The following is a 22,500-nucleotide window of genomic DNA, read 5'->3' as shown; positions in this document are numbered from 1 at the left end:
ATCTACCACCTACCTACCTACCTCATACCACCATCAAGGACGCGCGCTGGCTCGGTTACCGTGGTAAATAGAAGTGTGGATAAACAAGCCAATTGGAGGAGTGACCTGTCCCGCATGAATGATGACCTTGTTTTTCGCAGTTCTTTTGACGTCCAAATGACACTTCGCAGCCGAGTTTTGTCTCCCTAGCAGCGCGGGTTCGGAATATAAAACAGACACGCGCACCGTGCACACGTCGTGTCGTCATCAGCACATTGGCTCCGTGTCGAAATTTGCTCTTTGTTTATCAGGGTGCGTGCGTTCCATTCTGTGTGAAATGCTTCGTTTTCAGTTGGAAGGATGAATGTATGTGTATAAATTTGATATCAATAATAATAATCATAGTTGATAATCATAAAAATAATAATGGTAAAATAATTATAAATATAATAATGATAATGATGATAACAATAACAATAATGATGGTGATAAAATAATAATGGTGATGAAATAATAATGATAAAATTGAATAATGATGATAAAAATAAATAATTATGATTACTATAGCTACTTCTACTAATGATGATCATAATAATAATGGCAATAATAGTAATGAGATCGTATATACGCGTCCTGCCACCAACCCGGAATCTTGATGCTTAATTGAGCGTAGGAATACACGAGAGAGCGGTCGGCTTCCCCCAGCATAGAGCGAATAGAGCAGGCATTGGGTACAATACGTGGAAATGCAGAGAGAGAGAGAGAGGGAGGGAGGGGAGAGAGAGATTTCTTTGTAATCTTGCACTCTCTCTTTATCTGTTGTTCTCTTTCTCTCACTTTCTTACACACACACACACACACACACACACACACACACACACACACACACACACACCTCACTTAAGGCTTGGTATAATAAATCGATCCAGGAGGTGCCAAGATAAGAGGGAGGGAGGAGGGTGGAGGGGAGTGGAATATATAGGAAATGGAATGAGTGGGAGTGGTTTCTATGCCTTTTTCTTATTGGCTACCCCCCCGTGTAAGGGGGAAAAGGCCTTTGGCATATGTATGTATAATAAATCGAAGAGGAGAAGGCGGGACCCAACGAGCGTTGGTCGTTTCCTGTATACAGCAATTAGGTAGATACACGCGCGTGTTCACGTGGATCAACTCGCTATGTCCCATCTTCATATGTAAAGACAGTTTTAATATCGAGAGTGCCAGCCTCCCTCCCCAACCGCACCCTCCCGGGATTCCACCGCAATCGTCTGCTTTGCTCTCTTTTTCTTCCGCCATCAACGTAACAAAAGACACACACACACACACACCACACCACACCAAACCACACCACACCACACCACTAGGGGAGGAATCCCAACCCGGTGTGTGTGTGTGTGTGTCTAATTGTACTGATTGTCGTATACAGAAAAGAACAACGCTCGTGGGGTCCTGTCTCTTGTTTTCCTGTTACCATGTGGTTCACTATGGTCTCGGATCGCGTGTTGGACTCGTGATCGACAGTTTTTAACCTACCGGATGAGAGCTCAGAGCTCATATATGACCGAGCTATGGGCAATACTCTACCTTGCACACACACACACACAACTCTCCGCCCACGAGAGTTGATGTAACATCCCGCAGCGCAGCGATACTGAAATGATTTCAACCCTGGGTGGGAGTCGAATCCGGACTGCCGTAGTGGCAGGCGAGAACTCTAACCACTGTGCCACGAGGTGTGTATGTGTGTGTGTGTGTGTGAAATATTGACGACTTCACACGTTTCCATAGGAACAGCTGCGTTGGTCAACAGCTGCGACAGCTGTCATGGACAGGCGGCAGCTGTGCAGGTTCGAACTCCATCTGTTTCTGTAACTTCGGAATGTCACGGAATAAATGAATTAATAAATAGATAAATAGGTAAATCATTGAATAAAATGCAACAACATCACGGGCTAGTCTTGTCATTAATGTTACGGGTAAAGATTTATATTTATTAATTTTTGTTTATGTAGATTTATTTATTTGTATGTATTTATTTCATTTGATTATCTTGTTTGTATTTTATTTCCGTAATTGTTCACTTATTTCTCGTTTATGTATTTATTTGTTTGTTTATTCTGATAAAAGTAATGAAGATAAAGCAAGAGCACTATGTCGGATGCGCCCCCGCCACGTGGGCTCAAAGTCCCGGAGATCGATTCCACACGGCCAACCGTGACGCCCAAGGGATGGGGGAGGGGCGGGGGCGAAACCAGCTTCTTCTGCAGCTAAGTTCCTCCCGGCGTATGCCCCCCCCCCCCACTGGCGCTATTAAGAGGGCTAAGACGAGGTTTAACTACAGAGTAGTTAACGAATGGAATAAACTTGGTAACCATGTGGCGAGCCCCGAAACTATTGATAGGTAACTTTATGGATGGGGATGACAGATGGTCATGGAACTGCCCAGTGTAGGCCTTATGGCCTCTTACAGTCTCCTCCGTTCTTATGTTCTTAGGACACCGGGAGAGGGGTAGGGACAGATGATCTTGGAACTGCCTAGTGTAGGCCTTATGGCCTCTTACAGTCACTTTCGTTCTTATGTTCTTAGGACACCGGGAGAGGGGTAGGGACAGATGATCTTGGAACTGCCTAGTGTAGGCCTTATGGCCTCTTACAGTCACTTTCGTTCTTATGACACCTGGAGGTAGGGACAGATGATCTTGGAACTGCCTAGTGTAGGCCTTATGGCCTCTTACAGTCACTTTCGTTCTTATGTTCTTAGGACACCGGGAGAGGGGTAGGGACAGATGATCTTGGAACTGCCTAGTGTAGGCCTTATGGCCTCTTACAGTCTCCTCCATTCTTATGTTCTTATGACATCTGGGGACGGCGGTCCACGCGACAGAATAAAATCGTTTGGCGCCAGTGTAGACTAAAAGGTAAAGTCCCACCCGGGACGAAAGGGGGCGAAGTTCGCGTGATGAGCTCATGGGCACGGCCGCCGTGTCGCGCGTGTCGCGTCGTGTCGTGTGTCGGAAACAACGAGGTACTTCGACCTGGCGAGCAAATGTTATGACACAAATTGGTGCTCCGAAGTGTCAACCCATCCCACCCCCACCACCCCCCTTGGAGGAAGAGGAGGAGGAGGAGGGCCTGAATGGGGGTGGAGGAGCAAGAGGAGGAGGAGGAGGACCGGAACGGGGGTGGAGGAGGAAGAGGAGGACCGGAACGGGGGTGGAGGAGGAAGAGGAGGACCGGAATTGGGGTGGAGGAGGAAGAGGAGGACCGGAACGGGGGTGGAGGAGGAAGAGGAGGACCGGAACGGGGGTGGAGGAGGAAGAGGAGGACCGGAACGGGGGTGGAAGAAGAAGAGGAGGACCGGAACGGGGGTGGAGGAGGAAGAGGAAGAGGAGGACCGGAATTGGGGTGGAGGGGGAAGCAGAGCAGGTGGGGGTGTAGGAAGGTGATAGCAGGTGTAAAGAAAGAGAAGGTGGAATAGGAAGATTGATAGCAGGTTAGCAGGTGTAGGAGGAGGAAAGAGAAGGTGACATAGGAAGAATAAGAGCAGGTGTCGGAGGAGCAGCAGCAGGAAGAAGAGCAGGTGGAGATGTAAGATGAATAGCAGGTGTAGAAAGTAGGAAGAAATAGAAGGTGGAATAGGAAGAATAAGAGCAGGTGTAGGAGTAATAGTGGCAACAGGTATAGGAGAAGGAGGAAGAAGAAGAGGAGGAGGAAGAGAAAGGAGAGAAGGAGGAGGGAAAATAATGACGGGAGCGAAGCGTGGGTGGTGGGAGGGGAGGAGAGGAAGGAGGAGGAGGAGGAAGAAGAAGAAAAGGAGAAGGAAGAATAAGGACGGGATCGAAGTGTGGATGGTGGAAGAGAAGGAGAGATAGGAGGAGGAGAAAGAAGAAGAGTAGGAGGAGGAGGAGAAAGAAGAAGAGTAGGAGGAGGAGGAGAAAGAAGAAGAGTAGGAGGAGGAAGAGAAAGAAGAAGAGGAGGAGGAGGGAAAATAATGACGGGAGCGAAGCGTGGGTGGTGGAAGAGGAGGAGAGGGAGGAGGAGGAGGAAGAAGAATGACCGGGGAGCAAGGCGTGGGTAGTGGAAGAAGAGGAGAGGAAGGAGGAGGAGGAGGAGAAGAAAGAAGAAGAGTATGAGGAGGAAGAATAATGACAGGGGAGCGAGGTGTGGGTAGTGGAAGAGGAGGAGAGGTGGGAGGAGGAGGAGGAAGAAAAATGACAGGGGAGCGAAACGTGAGAAGTGGAAGAGGAGGAGAGGGAGGAGGAGGAGAAAGAAGAAGAAGAAGAAGAAGAAGAAGTAGGAAGAGGGAGAAGAAGAATGACAGGGAAGTGAGGCGTGAGAATTGGAAGAGGAGGAGAGGAAGGAGAGGGAGGAGAAAGAAGAGTAGGAAGAGGAAGAAAAATGGCAGGAGAGCGAAGCGTGGGTAGTGGAAGAGGAGGAGAGGTAGGAGGAGGAGGAGGAGGAGGAGAAAGAAGAAGACCAGGAGGAAGAAGAAGAATGACATAAAAGCGAAGCCTGGGTAGTGGAAGAAAAGACGAGGTAGGAGTGGGAGGAGAAAGAAGAGTAGGAGGAGGAGGAGGAGGAGGAGGAAGAATGACAGGGGAGCGAAACGTGAGAAGTGGAAGAGGAGGAGAGGGAGGAGGAGGAAGAAGAGTAGGAAGAGGGAGAAGAAGAATAACAGGGAAGTAAGGCGTGAGTAGTGGAAGAGGAGAGGTGGGGAGGAGGAGGAAGAAGAAGAAGAAGAATGACCGGAGAGCGAGGCGTGGGTAGTCGAAGAGAAGGAGAGGTAGGAGGAGGAGGAGGAGAAAGAAGAAGAATAGGAGGAGGAAGAAAAAGAATAGAAGAATGACAGAAGAGCGAGGCGTGAGTAGTGAAGGAAGAGGAGAGGGAGGAGGGAGAGGAGAAAGAAGAAGAGCAGGAGGAGGAAGAAGAAGAATGACAGAAGAGCGAGGCGTGGGTAGTGGAAGAAGAGGAGAGGTAGGAGGGGGAGGAGAAAGAAGAGTAGGAAGAGGAAGAAGAATGACAAGAGACCGAAGCGTGGGTAGTGGAAGAGAAGAAGAGGAGGACAGGTAGGAGGGGGAGGAGAAAGAAGAGTAGGAAGAGGAAGAAGAACGGCAAGAGACCGAAGCGTGGGTAGTGGAAGAGAAGGAGAGGGGTAGGAGGAGGAGGAGAAAGCAGAAGAGTAGGAAGAGGAGGTGTCATAAACGAGCCTCTCCGTGGAAGTCCTTGCGACTAGGCGAGAGGTCTCGGCGTGTCTTCGTCGCCTGTGAGGAACGTGGTATTGACGTGACGGCCAAGTCCTCACGTTCTGGGCGGGGCCAGGGGGGCGGGTCCTCAGCACCTGAGCCGGCTCTCTCTCCCAGACCTGCACGTGAGTGAGCGCCTTCTGTCGGGTAGATCACCCAAATTATGGTCATCGTGGGGAAGGAAAGGCACCTGGGGCATTAGATGTTGGGGTCTGTGTGCGGAACGCGCACGGGAGCGTGAAAAGGTAGGGTACAGTTAAACTAGACTTCATTGAAATTTGAATATATGATAACCAACTAATCTGGCAATATTAGCGAAGTAAGTGTCCGGAAAAAAAAATCTGCTCGTATTTGCTTATCTTCTTCATAGCGGGGTCCATCTCCTTACTGAATAAAGTCATCTGGTGTGTTAAGTAGCGCAAAGCAAGGAATACTCAAGGTCAGACCACCCGCGCTCAAGGTATCGTTGTCTCTGTGGGAGGAGAGATATGCAATAAAAGAGGCTTTCGCCAGCGAGGTGGACCACGATCATTTGCCCCTATGTCTTACAAATGTCCCCCTCCCCCCGCGTGTGTGTATGTATATATATATATGTATGTGTACATTGTGTATGTATGTATATGTACATTGTGTGTATGTGTGTGCTGGCGCACGTCGAGTGCGTCACGATTTCATCTCCCTCTCTCTCTCTCTCTCTCTCTCTCTCTCTCTCTCTCTCTCTCTCTCTCTCTCTCTCTCTCTCGCTCTCTCTCTCTCTTCGCGCTCATTGATCATTGGCAGCATTTCTCAAGTCAGCATTTCCCTCCCACCGAAGCATGTGCTGCCGCCACGACTGCAGACATCGCCTTCTACCTGTCCCCTTCCTCCACCTCCAACACCCAGACCTCCAACACCAGCATCACCGTCACCACTAAAGACATCGTCATCATTACCACCACCACTTTCAACACCACCGCTGCCACCACTATCACAGGTGGACTGAAGATGATCATCTCAACCGCTACCACCATCACCACTACTACCACTGCCATATTTTTTTTTTTGAGAGGGAGAGAGAGAGAGATGTGAGGCAGTCTGTCTCTGACGCCAACAGCGAGGCAGAGGCAGAGTGAGGCACCAAGTCGCTGCCATTACCTCTGCCATTGCCACTAACGACTGTGCATTACACTTACACCCTTACGCACCCCAATTCCCCTCAGCCTCCTCCTCCTCCTCCTTCTCTTACTTCTACTTTTAATCCTACTCCCACTTCTCTTCCTGTTCCTTGCACTCCTCTCTCCTATTACTTCTTTCTCCTTTTTCTCCTCCTACTCCTCCTAATCCTCCTCATTTTTCTTCTCGCCTTCTTATATCCCCTTCTTCATCTCCTCATCTTCTTTACCCTCTTCCTCTTTCCTTACTCTACTACTTGATTTTTTTCCTTCTCCTCCTCCTTTTTCCTTATTCCTTTATTTCATTTTCTTACCCAGCCACCTTTTCTTCCTCTTCCTCCTCCTCCTCCTCCTCCTCCTCCTCCACCTCCTCCCTTGCTCCTCCCTCTGGGGAGAGAAATTTGAATTCCTATTGTCCGTTAACCGTTCCAGCCTGTCTCTCCTTCCCGCCTCGGTTGCAGCGTCATTACGTCACATCCGGTTCGTCTGCATTCGCTTAACGCGGCCCCCGCATTCCCATTGCGCAAACCAGCAGACATTTATTAATTATTTTCTTTGTTCCCGGGAAATGTAATATTATGGCGTAGGTAACGAGATACCGTCTGGGAGGAGATGCGGAATGAGGGGAGGAGGAACAGTCTGGAAAACGAAGCACATCCCTGATGAACGGGTTCTCAGCGTGCATTCTCGACGTACCCTATGCCTATGGATTGCTGTTTACTCAACCCCCAAAAGATCACTTCAGCGCTGAATCGTATCGCTAAACATCCACTTAGTTTTCAGTTTGTGGACTCAAATGAGGGAGAATGTGGACCACAAATGGTCTTAAGACCACAACTTGTGATTATTATTATTATTTATTTATTTTTTTTTTTATCTTTTTTTTCGCCGAGGATAAGATGGGTTCTGGGGTTAATTCGGAGCATATTTACGAGTCCAGTCAACTCCTCGCTCGCTCTCCTTTCTTCTCTAACATTATTTATTGATACGACAGCGTTCTAGTACCCATTCACCCACGGGTTTGGGGGGTGCTGGGGGAAGATGCAGGCAAGGCCTTGGGGACATCAACTCGAGATGAATTTCATGCTGAACTCGGCAATCAGAGACTCGGGTCTGGGTGAAGATATTACGAGAAGAACCAAGCACTGAAAATGTTATCGTGGTTCCATAATAATATGATAAAAAACATTAAACATCTTTAGTACTGTAACAACATTACTGGTGATGTTTTACAATTATTATTATTATTAATTTATTTACTTTATTATTATTATTTGTTTATTTTATTTATCTATCTTATATTTATTTATTTATTCTGAGGTAATTGGTCCACCATTTGCTCCGTCATGGTCCTTCATCAGTAATTCGTGCGGCACCACAAAAACTGTATGTGGGGGCCCCTCTTCCCCTCCCCTCCAGGGGGTGTGGCGGGGCTGAGGACGTGCTTGTTTTGCTTAAAGGTTAATCCAGGGCCTGTGGAGGATCAACGCGATGGGGCCACAAACTCACCAGAAGCTTTGAATACCACTGTTGCGAGCATGGAAGAGGAAGAGGAGGAGGACGAGGACGAAGATGACGACGAGGAAGAGAACAAAGATGATCAGGAAGAGGACGACAAGGAGGAAGCAGAGGACGACGAAGAGGAAGAATGAAGAGAGCGACGGCGAGGTGGAAGAGGAGGACGAAAATGACGACGAAAAGGAAGAGGAAGATGAGGATGAGGACGACGATGAGGAAGAGGACAAAAAAGAGCAGGGAGAAGAGGAAGAGGACAAAGATGAGCAGGAAGAAGAGGAAGACGAAGATAAGGAGGAGGACGACGAGGAAGAAAAGGAGCCCCAATTTTATTTTCGCATAAAGAAGACATTTTTCCTCCGGACTCAATGAAAGTCTGATGGAGCTACCAAATGTTACGTCTTTCCTCTTGGGGGGGATGGATTTAACCTCCCCTCCCCCCAAGCCCTTTTCGATGCATTGGCGTACTGTATGTGACATTCCCTCCCCCCCTCTCTCTCTTTCTCTCTCTCTCTCTCTCTCTCCCTCCCTCCCTCCCTCCCTCTCCTGTCTGTCTGTCAAATTAGGATCTGGTGATGCCAAATCTGGAAAGTAGCGCCCTGTTAATGGACTTTTTCTTCTTCGTCTTCTTCGTCGTCGTCTTCTCCTTCCTCTTCCTCCTCTTCTTCCCCCCTCTTGTTCCTCCTCTTCTTTTTGATACCATAGGGAATAAAGTTTATGCATATTGAACAGGAAACTTCCAATGTGAAATGGAAATGGTTCTGGAATATCGCCTTGAACTGAACGAACACACACACACACACACACACACACACACACACACACACACACACACACACACACACACACACACACACACACACACGGAAACCAATACTCTTGACATTTTCGAATTTATTCCCAAAAATTGCGTTGGGTCATCGCTGAGGTGGAAGAGTCTCAACAAGGGAATCCACTTTTTGGGAAGAGCTGAAGTGACCTTAGACTCCCTTCCCCCCACTCCCCCACTCCCCCACTCCCAGTGGGGAGCCTCGAGGTCACAGGATTATTTTTCTGCTGTTGGTTGTGGACTTTATGTCCGAGTCTCCTCTGAGGAAACGAAAGATCGGAGGCGGAGGGAATGGGAACAGTGCCAGAAGTTGGTGGCACTGAAAGCGTCAGTGACATTCAGTGTCGGAAGTTTGAGGCACTGCAGGTAGCCTCAGTGACCATCACTGCCACAAACTTCAGGTAAAGAAGGCAGATTTTATATGTGTATGTGTGTGTGTGTGTGTGTGTGTGTGTGTGTGTGTGTGTGTGTGAGATGTTGGCGCCATCTAACGCTACTCGTGAAACAATGGCGAAACAGTGACGTTTGCTTCCTACTGTTGCGTTGTGCCATCTATCTCAGCTGTTTTCCACCTAGTGCCCACGAATCCCCATGGGGATAAGGGGGGGAATACAGAATGCCCCCACCCCCACCCCACCAATGGTGCCCAGAACCAAAAACAGTTAGTTGCAGAGCGAAGAAGTGTCTTCTCCAAGAGGCTAAAGGAGAACAGCAACGCATAAGTACTTGGAATACGTGACGAAAGTCAGGACCCTTGATGATTTCTGGGACGACTGGGAAATGCAGATTCCCATTTGGGGATCTGCTTAGGAAGACCCCTTCTTCCGCAGGGCATTGTGAGAGAGGGGAAGTAGTGGAGGAGGAGGAGGAGGAGGAAAGGGAGATGGAGATACTGTATTATGAGCGTTTCAAGATAGAGGAGGGTGGGGGGGGAGGGGGTGGGTAGGAAGGAGCTGTCTGGATACAATGGGACAGAGGATGGGGGAAGGGAGGAGGAGGAGGAAGAGGGAAATGGAGACAGATCTTAGAATGACATGTACTCTGTCTAGATATGGCTGACGACATGAAGAACGTGGAATAGCAAATTATTACTCTAATCCGATCTTGAAGATTTAGACCAGAGAGTTATACACGTCGGGTTAAAATAACACAAAGTTATTAAAAAAATAACACCCAGTCATTAGAAAAAATAGCTTAAGTGTAATATTATAAAAAGCGCCCGTAAGTAGTTTATATGTATTTTTTTTGGTTTTGAAAAACAAATAAGCAAATGAGATTTTATGATCGTTGGACTTGGAAAAACAGGTAAAGACGGGAAGAGGAGAAGGAAGTTGATGAAAGAATCTAAAGGAGTAGAGGAAGGGTGGGGAGGAAGAGGAGGAGGAAGTGAAGAAAGGGCGCCATAAGACAAATAGTCATTAATCATAACAATTTAGTAACATATTTATTGTATTCTGGTCTGACCAACGGTGGGAAATTTTATTCAGTTTAAAACTCCCCCCCCTCCTCCCACCACCACAGTCGTGAGTCTCGTTAGTCCCCCCCCACTCCCTCCTTCGTTGTGGGGGGGGGACGAGTAGGGGGGGTGTCATTCATGGGCTTTTGGTGAGGTCTTTGCCAAGTTATTTTATTCAGGGGGGAAGTGAGCGTTCCAGTAATGAAGGTGGATAAGGACGTTGTCGAAAGTATTTTAACTCCCCCCGGAGAATTGTGATTATATATGAACATGTATGTGCTTCGTGTACATATAAAATTTATACATATATATATATATATATATATATATATATATATATATATATATATATAAACCCGCTGTTGATTATTTTCAGTTATGATAACCACGATAAATGATAGACTTGGGCGGGGTGTGGGAGGGGGAGGTGGACGAGGGGAGTGAATCGGGGGAGGGGGAGCAAGTAAGGGGAGAAAACCGGAAGAGAGAGGGAGGGAGGGGAGAGAGAGAGGGGGGAAGCGAAGATTTGGGTATAGACATAAGGATCAGGAAGGAAAAAGAGGGGAGAGGGAAGAGGGGATCAGATAGAGGTGGACTGGGAAAGACTGTTATGAGAGGAGAGAGAGAGAGAGAGAGAGAGAGAGAGAGAGAGAGAGAGAGGGAGAATGAAGAGACTGAAAGCCCAAAGTGTAATAAGATGTAAATTAAAGAGAAAATGACAATTATGATGATATGATGATGGCGGCGGCGATGGTGGTGGTGGTGGTAGGGGAGGCAAAGTTGAAGCTTACGAGAAGAGTTGAGATAATGAGGAGAGTAAGTGGGGGAGGGCGGGCGGACTGGGGGGGGATGGGGAGAGAGTAGAGGATGGAGGGGGGGTCAGGGTCGGGGTGGGGGGGAGAGGTGTGAGAGTTCCACAAGGCAAAAGGGCACAAGTGCAGGAGAGAGAGAGAGATAAAGATAGAGAAGAGAGAAATAAGAGAGAGAAGAGATAAAAAAAGAGATAAGAAAGATAAAGATAGAGAGAAGAGAGAAAAAAGAGACAAGGAAGAGAGAGAAAGAAGAAAGAAAGATAGAGAGAGACAGTGACAGTCCCCTGCAGGACCTCCTGTCTATCCCCAGGAACGACGATACAGCCTCTGTAACTCACCACTGTAACTTAACCTCATTTAGATAAAAGCGCAAAGAACAACGCTCACTCATGAATAAGGTTCTTAGTTTAACTCACGAAGCTAAACTACCAAGTTAACTAAGCTGCTAATTTAACTAACCAAAACTAAGTTCCTAAATTATAAATCTAACGAAGCAGAACTACTGAGATATAAATCTAAGGTAAACTACCAAGTTAACTAAGTTATCAGTCTAACTGACGAAACGAAACTACTAAGTTAACTAACAGGGCTCCCGCGGTACGACGGAGCCTAACTGCCATCTTAGAAGATCTCTACAATCTCATCATTGTTGTCCCCACACTAAAGGGGTTGGAAGGGTAATAAAACCTCTACGGACCAGAGGCACGTGTCACTGTTTTATATCTGGAGACAACTTTATTATTATTATTATTTTATTTTATTTATTCATTTCGATCTCTTACCACTGCAATCTCTTCTGTTTTACTATTAATACCATTATTATAATATTTATTATTATTATTATCATCATCATCATCATCATCATCATCATCATCATCATCATCATCATCATCATCATCAACAACAAGATTATTATAGCTATTATCCTCCTAGCCACACCTAGGTCTCTACCTCCTCATACACCTATGTTAGTGGAATAAGAACACCGTCACAGCGTCCCCTACGTCTTCTTTAGGCGACTAAATGAGGCATTGCGAGCGGAGGGGCCGGGGGGTGGGGGGAACACCCGTGATGGTTCAAAGCATGCTTTGACACGGCAACCCCACCCCCACCCCCGACAAGGGGGAGAAGTTCATTAGTATAGACGGGTGTGAACATCAAGAGTATATATAATCCGACTTCGGCTCCTCCTGAAGGATCTGGGTCCAAAGGGAGAGAGAGAGAGAGAGAGAGAGAGAGCGCGTAGGGTTTTTCCTGTAGTATAGACTGAGCGACGGAGGAGGGGGAGGGGGGAAGGAAAGAAAGGGATGGAGGGGAGGGGAGGGAGAGGGGGATATGGGGAAATGAGGGGCTCTATACAGAGTGAGTGTGTGTGTGTGTGTGTGTGTGTGTGTGTGTGTGTGTGTGTGTGTGTGTGTGTGAGAGAGAGGGAGTGTGTGTTTGTGAGAAAGGGAGGAGAGGAAGTGAGTATGTGTGTGTGTGTATGTGAGAGAGAGAGAGAGAGGAGGAAAGGGGAGTGTGTTTGTGAGAGAGAGAGAGAGAGGAGAGATAGGGATATGTGTGTGTGAGAGAGAAAGAGAGAGAGGGGGGGAAAGGGATATGTGTGAGAGAGAGAGGAAGAGAGAGAGTGAGAGAGAGGGAGGGGGGTACCTAATTCTGTGAAATGCGTCTTTTGAAGGTAAATTCCGTCACGCGCGCGCGCACACACACACACACACACACACACACACACACACACACACACACACACACACACACACACACGCACACACACGGTCAGGAAAGGACTGGGAACTGGAGAGGGCACTTCTCGACAGTGTCCCCTCGTAGATGGAAAGAAGGTTAAAGGGTGAACGAGTTAAAGGGAGGAATGGGGGGGGGGCGGAAGTCGGTGTGCCCCGCCTCCGTTCAGTAGTGGGAGTCGAGGAGAGAGAGAGAGAGAGCGGGAGAGAGGCAGAGAGAAAGAGGGAGAGAGAGAGAGGGAGAGAACAAGAGAGAAAGAGGGAGGGAGGGGGAGGGAGAGAAAGAAAGAGGGAGAGAGAGAGAAAGGGAGAGAGAGAAGGAGGGAGGAAGAGAGAAAGGAAGAGGGAGGGAGAGAAGACGAGAGAAAGAGGGAGAGAGAGAAGACGAGAGAAAGAAGGAGGGAGGGAGAGAGAGAGAGAGAAAGAGGGAGAGAGAGAGAGAGAAAGAGGGAGAGAGAGAGAGAGAGGGAGGGAGAGAGATAGAGAAAGAGGGAGAGAGAGAGAGAGAGAGGGGGGGAGGGAGGTAAAAAGGGAGGGAGATACTTATGAGAGACTGGAAATTTGTCTTAAAATCTTTTGACCGTTTAAGCCATCAATCTCCCCCCCCCACTGAGATATGATTAAAATCGCCAGGCGAAAGACAATAATGAATGATGAAAGGAAGATTCAGTTAAAAGTGTGGTGTGTTTGTTTCCTTCAGCCGAATAAAATCGCTTGACGGCAGGTTGAAGTAAATGCTGAAAACGACATTGGATCACTGTGGCTCACTTAACATATTTTCTTCTGGCTAGCGACTTATGGTTCTTTGTAGTAGACATCTTCAGGACAAAAAGGGCATATCAATCGAGGGTTGATGATAAATAGATAAATAGGTTTATTAATAGATTAATTAAATAATAAAGATAAATGAAAATCTAAAACGTCGTATTAATATACGGGAAGGGGGGGAGATAATAAATAGATAAATAGGTTTATTGATAGATTGGTTGAATAAAAAAAAAAGAATAAAGATCTAAAATGGAAAACATAGCAGGTTTAATCTTAAAAAATTATCTAAACTTGTTTAACCCAGTGACGACCTTTAACTATGTTATTTTGGTTAAAGAGACGTAAAGTAGTTTGTCTTCAGCCAGGTTAAAATATTTCAAGTTTGTCGCTGTGTTTAAGTTGGAAAAAAGGTTTTCCGTGTTGAATGGGGAGGTATATGGGCCTCGCGGGGGAAGTAGGGTAAGAATAGGGGGGAAGTGGGGGGAGGGTGGACGACGTGTTGGGGGGGGGATGCTCTCTTTCCGGTGAGGGTGTAGTTATCGTTTTCGTTATTATTCCTGTAGATATATTTTTTATTACGAATTATTTTTAAAGACTTGTTATTAATGTTTTATTATTATCATCATTATTATTATTATTGCTACAACTACTATTACTGTTATATTATTATAATCAATATTATCATTGCCATTGTCGTTATAATATAAATGTAAACTAAGTAAATTCTTACAGGAAGAATGTGTGTCTGTGTGTGTCTGGGAGGCTTGTGTGATGTAGAAATGGCGTTAGAAAGACTTTTATTATTTCAAGTGATGAAAGTAGAGTACGGGAATTCTAAGACGTTACAAAAAGTTGATAAAAGTACATAAGTAGATATGTAAAACAGGTAAATAAATAGAGTTAGATAAATAAACAGGTAAGTAAATAGGTAAATAAAAGTAAATAGAAAAAATGAAATGAAAGATCGTTATTGGAAAATGTCGAGAAGTTGGATCGTACGAAGGAGAGCGAGCCTACGTCATGTCGCCGACGAAAAGCATCTTTGACGAGTGAGGGTGGGACGGGCTGTCGCTTTACAAAATATATATATTTTTCCCCTATTTTGAGAGAAATTATACTTGATGTGCGGTATTATACATAAATGGATATTTTACAGCCAAGAAAGGGGATTCAAGGGAACAAAAGAGGCAGAATGGGGGGGGGAGGAGAGGGCCGGACATAGCCGTTGTAAGGAGGAAGAGGGGAAAGTGAGGGGAGGAGGAGGAGGGTAATTCGCTCCGGGCTGGTGGGGGAGGGGGAAGAGGGGGGAGGGGTCGTGGGGGGAAGCTAAGAGGATGGAATTTGTGAGAAAAAAGGTAGAATATGAAAAGAAGGGACATTGAAGAGGATTTTTGAGTGGATTCCCCCTCCCCCACTCCTCCTTCCCATCTTCATTCTCCATTTTAACGAAATCGCCTGATTTTAGCCAGAAGAAGAATTATAAATTGTCGTCATTCTTACGACAAAGTCGACTGAGATCTTATTTTTTATTTTTATTATTATTATTTTTTTTAATTTGTAAACCAATAATTTAATAACACTAATGAAAATAGATCGATACACAAACAAATGAAGCTGGAAAAAGAAGAAAGAAAACGGAGGACGGAGAGTAAGTGAAGAAAATGTAATCAAGTAAAAATATTGGGTTTTGAGGAACAGACGGCAGACAAAAGATGCCTACAGTACTATCGATGTGTGTCTGTGTGTTTGTTTCACCATGGTCTTGGATCACGTGTTGGATTCGTGATCGACAGCTATTTCCCTCCCGTAAGAGAGCTCAGAGCTCATATATGACCCGATCTATGGGTAATGCTGTGTGTGTATGTGTGTATACTGGTCTTATGTAGAGCCGTATGATAGCTCTAGAACCGCACACACACACACACACACACACACACACACACACACACACACACACACACACACACAGTATATATATATATATATATACATACATACATACATATATGTATGTAATGTGTGAGTTTGTATATAGTTGCATTTATATGTATTTATTCGTTGATTAAATTTTATTTATATTTGTTTCTCTTCTCGTAGGTGTCTTACAAGTGTGCGGCCCCCAGACAACCGGCAACGGTAAGTGTAAGAGTATCAAACGTGTGTATGTATGCATGTGTATATTATATGTGCGTCTGATGTGTTCATCATTTGGAATTCTGAGCAGGAGAAGGAGGAGGAGGAGGAGGAGGAAGAAGACATTCAAATGAAGAGGAGGGAAGAGAGGAAAAATATTCTTCGGGTTTATGAAAAGGAAGGAATCTGTAGAGATTGGGGTGGGGGAGAGGGAGAAAGGAAGGGATGAGGAGGGAGGAGAGGAGAGGAAGGAAAGAGAGGAGGGAGGAGGAGAGAGGAAGAGAGTAAGGGATGGGGAAGAGGGAGAGGAGGGAGAAGGGGAGAGAGGAGGGAGGAGGAGAGAGAGTAAAAAATGGGGGGAGAGGGAGAGGAGAGGAAGGAAAGAGAGGAGGGAGAAGGGGAGAGAGGAAGAGAGAGGAGGAAGGAGGAGAGAGAATAAGGTGAAAGTGGTGGTAGAGATGAAGGTGGTAGTGGCGGCAGCAGTGATGACGACGACAAATGGAAAAGAAGAAGTGGAACAAGAAAAAAAAAACCGGGAGGAGGAGGAGGAGGAAGCGGCCGATTGGCCCGGAAGATGGGGAGGGGGCGACCGAAGGGGGTGAGGGGGGAGGAAGAGGAGGACAAAGGTACTAGTAGGAGGAGTACAGAGGCAGGAGAAGGAGGAGGACAAGGACAGGAGGAGGAGGAGGATGGAGGGTCCGGAAGATGATGAGAGAGGAAGGAAATGAGGAGGAGGAGGAGGAGGCGGTGAAGGAAGAGAAAGAGGAGGAGGATAGAGAAGTCGAGGCAAATAGGAAGAGAAAAAATGGGGGAGGGAGGGTGGAGGTGGAGGTTGGTGGGGAGACGGGAGTGGGTGGAAGGGTAGGTTTGGGGGTTTAGGAGGACGGGAAAGGAGGAGGAGTCGGTGGGGGTTGGGGGTGAAGAAAAGGAGGGAAGAAATGAGGTGGAGGAGTCCTTGTGGTTTGGTGGACTCCCAAGAGGAAAAGGAGGAAGAAGAAGAAGGGGAGGAAGATGAAGATGAAGAAAGGGTAGGGAGAGGAGGAAGAAGAAGAAGAAGAAGGGGTAAGGAGAGGAGGATGAAGAGGAAAAGGAGGAAGAAGAAGAAGAAGGGGAGGAAGATGAAGAAGGGGTAGGGAGAGGAGGAAGAAGAAGAAGAAGAAGAAGGGGTAGGGAGAGGAGGAAGAAGAAGAAGAAGAAGAAGGGGTAGGGAGAGGAGGATGAAGAGGAAAAGGAGGAAGATGGAAAAGGGGTAGGGAGAGGAGGAGGAAGAAGAAGAAGGGGCAAGGAGAGGATGAGGAAGAAGAAGAAGAAGGGGTAGGTAGAGGAGGAGGAAGGAGAAGGGAGAGGGAGAGGAGGATGAAGAGGAAGGAAATGAGGAAGAGGAGGAAGAGGAGAGTGTAATGAGAGGTCCACGAGTGATTCAAGTGTCGTGCCTCGGCTGAAAAAATGTCTTCCTGTTTTAGCCTGAATGAAACCGTGACAGGCCTAAATGCGGGACTGGCTTCCGTCTGAATAAAATCACCTGGCGACAGTCGCAACCAATATCAAAAGCTTCAGCTCCAAAGAGAGAGAGAGAGAGAGAGAGAGAGAGTGTCTCTCTCTCGACTGAGCAGAATCGCCTGCAACAGAAAATTCTTTCCCGATCTCACGGTTCCCGACATGCAGTCTGGTCTAGGCAGTGTAGCACTCCCTATACTTATGACTACAGGGACTGCACTTGCTCCATGACTACAAGGAATAGATTTTTTCCAGTATCCTGTAGATTTTATTTTAATTTCTTAACATGGAGTGGGGGTGATCAACCACCATCCCCCCAAAATGTGTGTGTATGTGCATGTATGTATGTATGTATGTATGTGTGTATATGTGTGTGTGTGTATATATATGTATGTATGCATGTGTGTATATATGTGTGTATGTATGTATGTATATTATTAAGAAGTACAAAAGCTATGACTTGCATTACTGGGATGATTGTGGTTTTATTGGAATGAATGGTGAAATTGAATGATGGTAGTGGAGATGGTGGTGGTGGTAGGGGAGGCTGACGCGCCTGCAATTGGCGACGGGAGGAAGTTGGTGGTCAGGGAATTAGAGGCAGACGGACGGAGGAGGAGGAGGAAGAAGAAGAGGAGGAGGAGGAGGAGGAAGAGAGCGTCTGGGGAAGTAGTTGTAGTGAGGCGCGCAAGGAAGGAGGCTGGATGGAAAAGATGATAATAAATTAAAGAGAGAAACACATTTTTGGGGACCAGAGGCTGCACCATTCCCCAAGGGTTAGGCCGACGATACTGCAGAGGACTTTTTTTTTTTTTTTTTTTTTTTTTTTTTTCTTTTTCCTAAGAGGCTGAATGATGACGCATGACACCTCTCACAGGAACGGCGGCGACTCTGCGGACACAGTAATAAGACATGATATTATGCCAACACCCCCCCTTCCCATCCCCAACCCCCCATTTTCAGCTGAATAAAATGGCCCGGCGACAGACAGCAGAAAAGAAATAAACATGTCCTTCGTGATCGTGGAGGTGCTGTTGTAGGGGCCACCCACGTATCACCGTGCATCACTCTATACACCGACACGGACGTAGGAAACTGGCCCACAGTTTACCAGAAGCTGCAGAACAATTGCTATGTGTACATTCGATACCTCACGTAAAAAAGTATTTATTTAATTTTATTATTTTCATGATTTTTTTTTCTGTATTTATTAATTTGTTTATTGTAAAGAAGATGCATTAACGCAAGGTTTCGAAATATGTTTGCAATTTCCTGATTGGTCACGTTACCAGTATTGGGATGAGATCAGGACAAAGATCATGTCTTTCCATGTATACAATTACATGTTCTGCAACTTAGCCTATCCATCTACACTTGGCATCACTTCATAAATTTGCACATTTCTTGAGAGAAAGAGAGAGGGAGAGAGAAAGTGAGGGTAGGAAGAGGGACTGAAGGAAGGAGAGAGAGAAGGGAGAGAGAGAGAGAGAAAATGGGGAGAGAACGAGGGAATGAAAGGAGAGAGGGTAGGGAGAGAGACTGAAGGAAGAAGGAGAGAGAGAGAGAAGGGGGAGAGAGTGAGGGGATGGAAGGAGAGAGAGGGCAGGGAGAGGGACTGAAGGAAGAAGAGAGAGAGAGAGAGAAAGAATGAGGGGATGGAAGGAGAGAGAGGGTAGGGAGAGGGACTGAAGGAAGAAGAGAGAGAGAGAGAAAGAATGAGGGGATGGAAGGAGAGAGAGGGTAGGGAGAGGGACTGAAGGAAGAAGAAGGAGAAAGAGAGTAGGAATAGGGACTGGAGGAAGAAGAGAGGGAGAAAGAGGATGGAGGAAGGAAGAGAGGGAAGCAAGAGAGGCTGAAGGAAGAGGAGAGAGGGAGAATGTAGGGGGTGGGTGGAGAAGGAAAGGGTGGGAAGGGAAAAGGGACTGAAGGAAGAAGAGTGAAGGCGAGAGAGAGAGAGAGAGGGGGAGGGACAGAGAGTCTGAATAAATGAAAAAGAAAAGAGAGTGGGAAGAAGGTCTGAAGGGAGGAGAAAGAGAGAGAGGGGGAGGGGGAGGGGGAGCAAGTGGGAGGCCTCCTATTGAGGGAGGAAGAGCGGAGGAGGGACATGGAGGTGAGGCAGAAGAAGAGAAGGTCATGGAGGAGGAGGAGGAGGAAGAGGAGGAAGCACGACAGTCATAAAGGGGATGTAGGCGACAATTTAGGGGATCCCGTGATGTGGAAGAGGTGGAGGTAATGTGCCGCTGGCAGAGGTGATAGTAGTGGTGGAAAATGTGGTTGTGGTGGAAAATGTGGTGGTGGTGTTAGAGTTGGTGGTAATTCCCGTGTCTCGTTTTATTAACTTCGATTCGCGCCCTCCATCCTGGGTCTCGCTGCACTCGTCGCTTCTGACTCGAGCAGGATGGCGGGTGGGAGGGATGACCCTGAATCCACGAGGTGCTCAGATGGGAATGGGGGTTGGGGGGCCACTTGGCCATCCCCCATATAAAGGGGGGAAAGATCCTTTGGCATATGTGTGTGTGTGTATTCCCCTGAAGATGTGAATTACACGAAAGCGCTTGGGAATTACTGTTTTCTTCCGATTTCCTTAGTGGTTACCAGCAATATATATATATATATATATATATATATATATATATATATATATGTATATATATATATATATATAATATTTGAAGACAAGGTACCTTGAGATGTTGTGGTCGACAGAAAGTAATAATGATAATAACAACAATGTTAATGATACTGAATATATTTAGTAGAGATGAATTGGTAATAGACAAATTTGATCATATTAATAGAAAATAAATAAATTAATAAATAACTGATTTAGAGAAGTTGTGGATAGACCCCTACTGCGAAATGAAGGAAATAAGGTTTTACTCATTATTATTATTATTATTATTATTATTATTATTATTTTTTTTTTTTTTTTTTTTTTTTTTTTTTTTTTTTTAGGGCTATTTTGGGCTGGATAAAATCGTCTGTCAGCATTCAAAACTAAATGGTCGTCATCACCATTGGTTGGGTTAAGGGAGAGTAAGATTGTTAAATGTTAGAGAGAGAGAGAGAGAACTGACCAAAACACTGAACAAAATCACATGACATCCACAAACCACTGCAAAATCTTTACACTCGTGGAGCCCCTGGGGAACGACCCGAGTCCCCAGTGGGAGGGGGAGGGGGAGGGGTTACAGGACCCTATGAAGTCCTGTGAGTCCTTCAGGGTCGAGAACAAAGGAGGAAGAGGAGGAGAAGGAGGAGGAGGAGGAGGAGAATGCAGTGACTGACCTGTGGATGAGGGCGAGACTGAACGGGAGTTGGATTCAATAAAACTCTTAAACGAAAACAAAGATGGCTTGAAGAGCTAGTGGAGAAGGTGGAAGAAACCCAGACGGTAGGTGGAGCATGTGGAAGAAACCCAGACGGTAGGTGGAGCATGTGGAAGAAGCCCAGACGATAGGTGGAGCAGATGGAAGAAGAGTTCGAGATAGATGTAGCATGTGGAAGAATGTTGGAAGATTGGTGTTAGGTGTAACAAAGGGGGATGGTATGTGGAGCAGGTGGAAGAGGAGGCGAGCAGGTGGAAGAAGGGCAGCAGATAGGCTCAACTAGTGGAAGAAGGGCGTAGCAGGTGGGGCAGATGGCTGGAGAAATAGGCTTAGCAGGTGATGAGCGGAGAACTAGCAGGTGGTAAAAAGAGCAGAAAAAGGTGTAGCAGGTGTCAATTGGGGGAGAGAATTGAGGTTGCAGCAGGTGTCAAGTGAGCAGAGCAACAGGTGTAGTAATTAGTAAGTGAGCAGAGAAACAGGTGTCGCAGGTGTCACATGAACAAATACCTCGTTGGGAAATTGGTTTTGAGGAATTACCTTTGGAGGAATTTGGAGGTTTGGAGGGGGAGGGGTAGATGGAGGTTTGGAGGTGTTGAAGCTTTGGAGGTTTGGAGGTGTTGGAAATTTGGAGGTGATGGAGGTTTGGAGGTGTTGGAGGAGGTCGAACAGTGAGGTGAGAGGTATTGCAGGATGGAGTTTTTGGAGTTTTGGTGGAGGTATGTGGAGTTCGGTGGAGGAGCATGACGAAAGGGACAGCGGTCGATGAGGACGATGTGGAGTGGTGGAGTGGAGGGTCCTGGTGGTGGAGTTTATGGTATTGTGAGAAAAGTGCGCGTGATGGTGGGTACCAGTGCAGTGTGAACTCATGACGTAACCTTGCATGCTCTCCAGAATTCACTGAAAGAGAGAGAGAGAGAGAGAACTTACCAGCCATAGCTACCTCGAGTTATCTGAGAGAGAGAGAGAACGTACCAGCCATAGCTACCTCGAGTTATCTGAGAGAGAGAGAGAGAGAGAGAGAGAGAGAGAGAGAACTTATCAGCCATAGCTACTTCTGGTATCTATCTGAGAGAGAGAGAGAGAGAGAGAGAGAACTTATCAGCCATAGGTACCTCGAGTTATCTATCTGAGAGAGAGAGAGAGAGTGAGAGAGAACTTATCAGCCATAGCTACTTCTGGTATCTGAGAGAGAGAGAGAGAGAGAGAGAGAGAGAACTTGGCCATAGCATCTGAGAGAGAGAGAGAGAGAATCTTCTCAGCTATAGTTATAACAAGCCATGTATCTGAAAGAAAGAGAAGTTATCAGCCATATTTATATCAGGTTATCTACTGACACCAAGATTAAGGTAATCCCTTGCTGACACGTACAGGTGCTTAAAGAAATCTCCGATGACGATAACAAGCGATAGCAACCAACCCGTCGACGCACCCTTCACAGGAACGGCCGAGACATTGACGTCACATCCTATATATGGTAGCGAACTTACCTCCTATTAGGAGGCAAGGACGGTACCCCTTACAGTGGACTTTGTAGCGTGGAATTTATTGAACCATGCCCTTGGTCCAACTCGCTGGTGGCAGAGTTCGAACTGCCGTAACATCGGCCTCCGCCGCAAGTAGCGACGCTCTAATCCGCTGCTTGGCCAGCGAGCATCCGTCAGTTAGTCGTCAGATAAGAGTTTAGATCATATTTTATTCAGGTTAAATTTAGACGATTTTATTCACATGAGACTTGGGCCCCAATTTGAACAGAGTCTACTAAGATCGCGACCTCTTGGGCTCCATGTAGACTGTCATGTGTAATAAAATCAGCTGGCGACAGGGAAGACAAAGACTAAAGTTCTCCACCTGCCATCCCTTCACTTCGGGGTCTTCCAGGTGCATGTTTTATTCTGGCTAATTTCAGAGGATTTTATTCGGTTGAGCGGTTAGGGGGGGGGGCTTGGCATGGTGGTTCGATCACTCCCAAGTCGTCTGACCCTTAAAGCGGCTAGCATGTTATTTGCTCTTGCTTCTTCGCTTGAGTAGAAACGACTTTGGTTACAA

General features: G+C 46.5%; 1 long non-coding RNA gene across 2 annotated transcripts in view; it reads left to right on the top strand.

Moving 5' to 3' along the window:
- Nucleotides 1-15,686, top strand: part of LOC143021339 (uncharacterized) — a 73,133-nt gene extending 57,447 nt beyond the window's left edge. For both annotated transcript variants that reach the window (XR_012965986.1, XR_012965987.1), the window contains exon 4: nt 15,593-15,686. This is a non-coding gene — a long non-coding RNA (uncharacterized LOC143021339). The remainder of the gene's footprint in view (nt 1-15,592) is intronic.
- Nucleotides 15,687-22,500: the final 6,814 nt, after the last annotated feature.

The sequence above is a fragment of the Oratosquilla oratoria genome, chromosome 3 (assembly GCF_046742065.1).
Source record: "Oratosquilla oratoria isolate Oo_2021 chromosome 3, ASM4674206v1, whole genome shotgun sequence".
Lineage (NCBI taxonomy): Eukaryota > Metazoa > Arthropoda > Malacostraca > Stomatopoda > Squillidae > Oratosquilla > Oratosquilla oratoria.
This window is presented reverse-complemented; position numbering and strand designations above follow the sequence as displayed.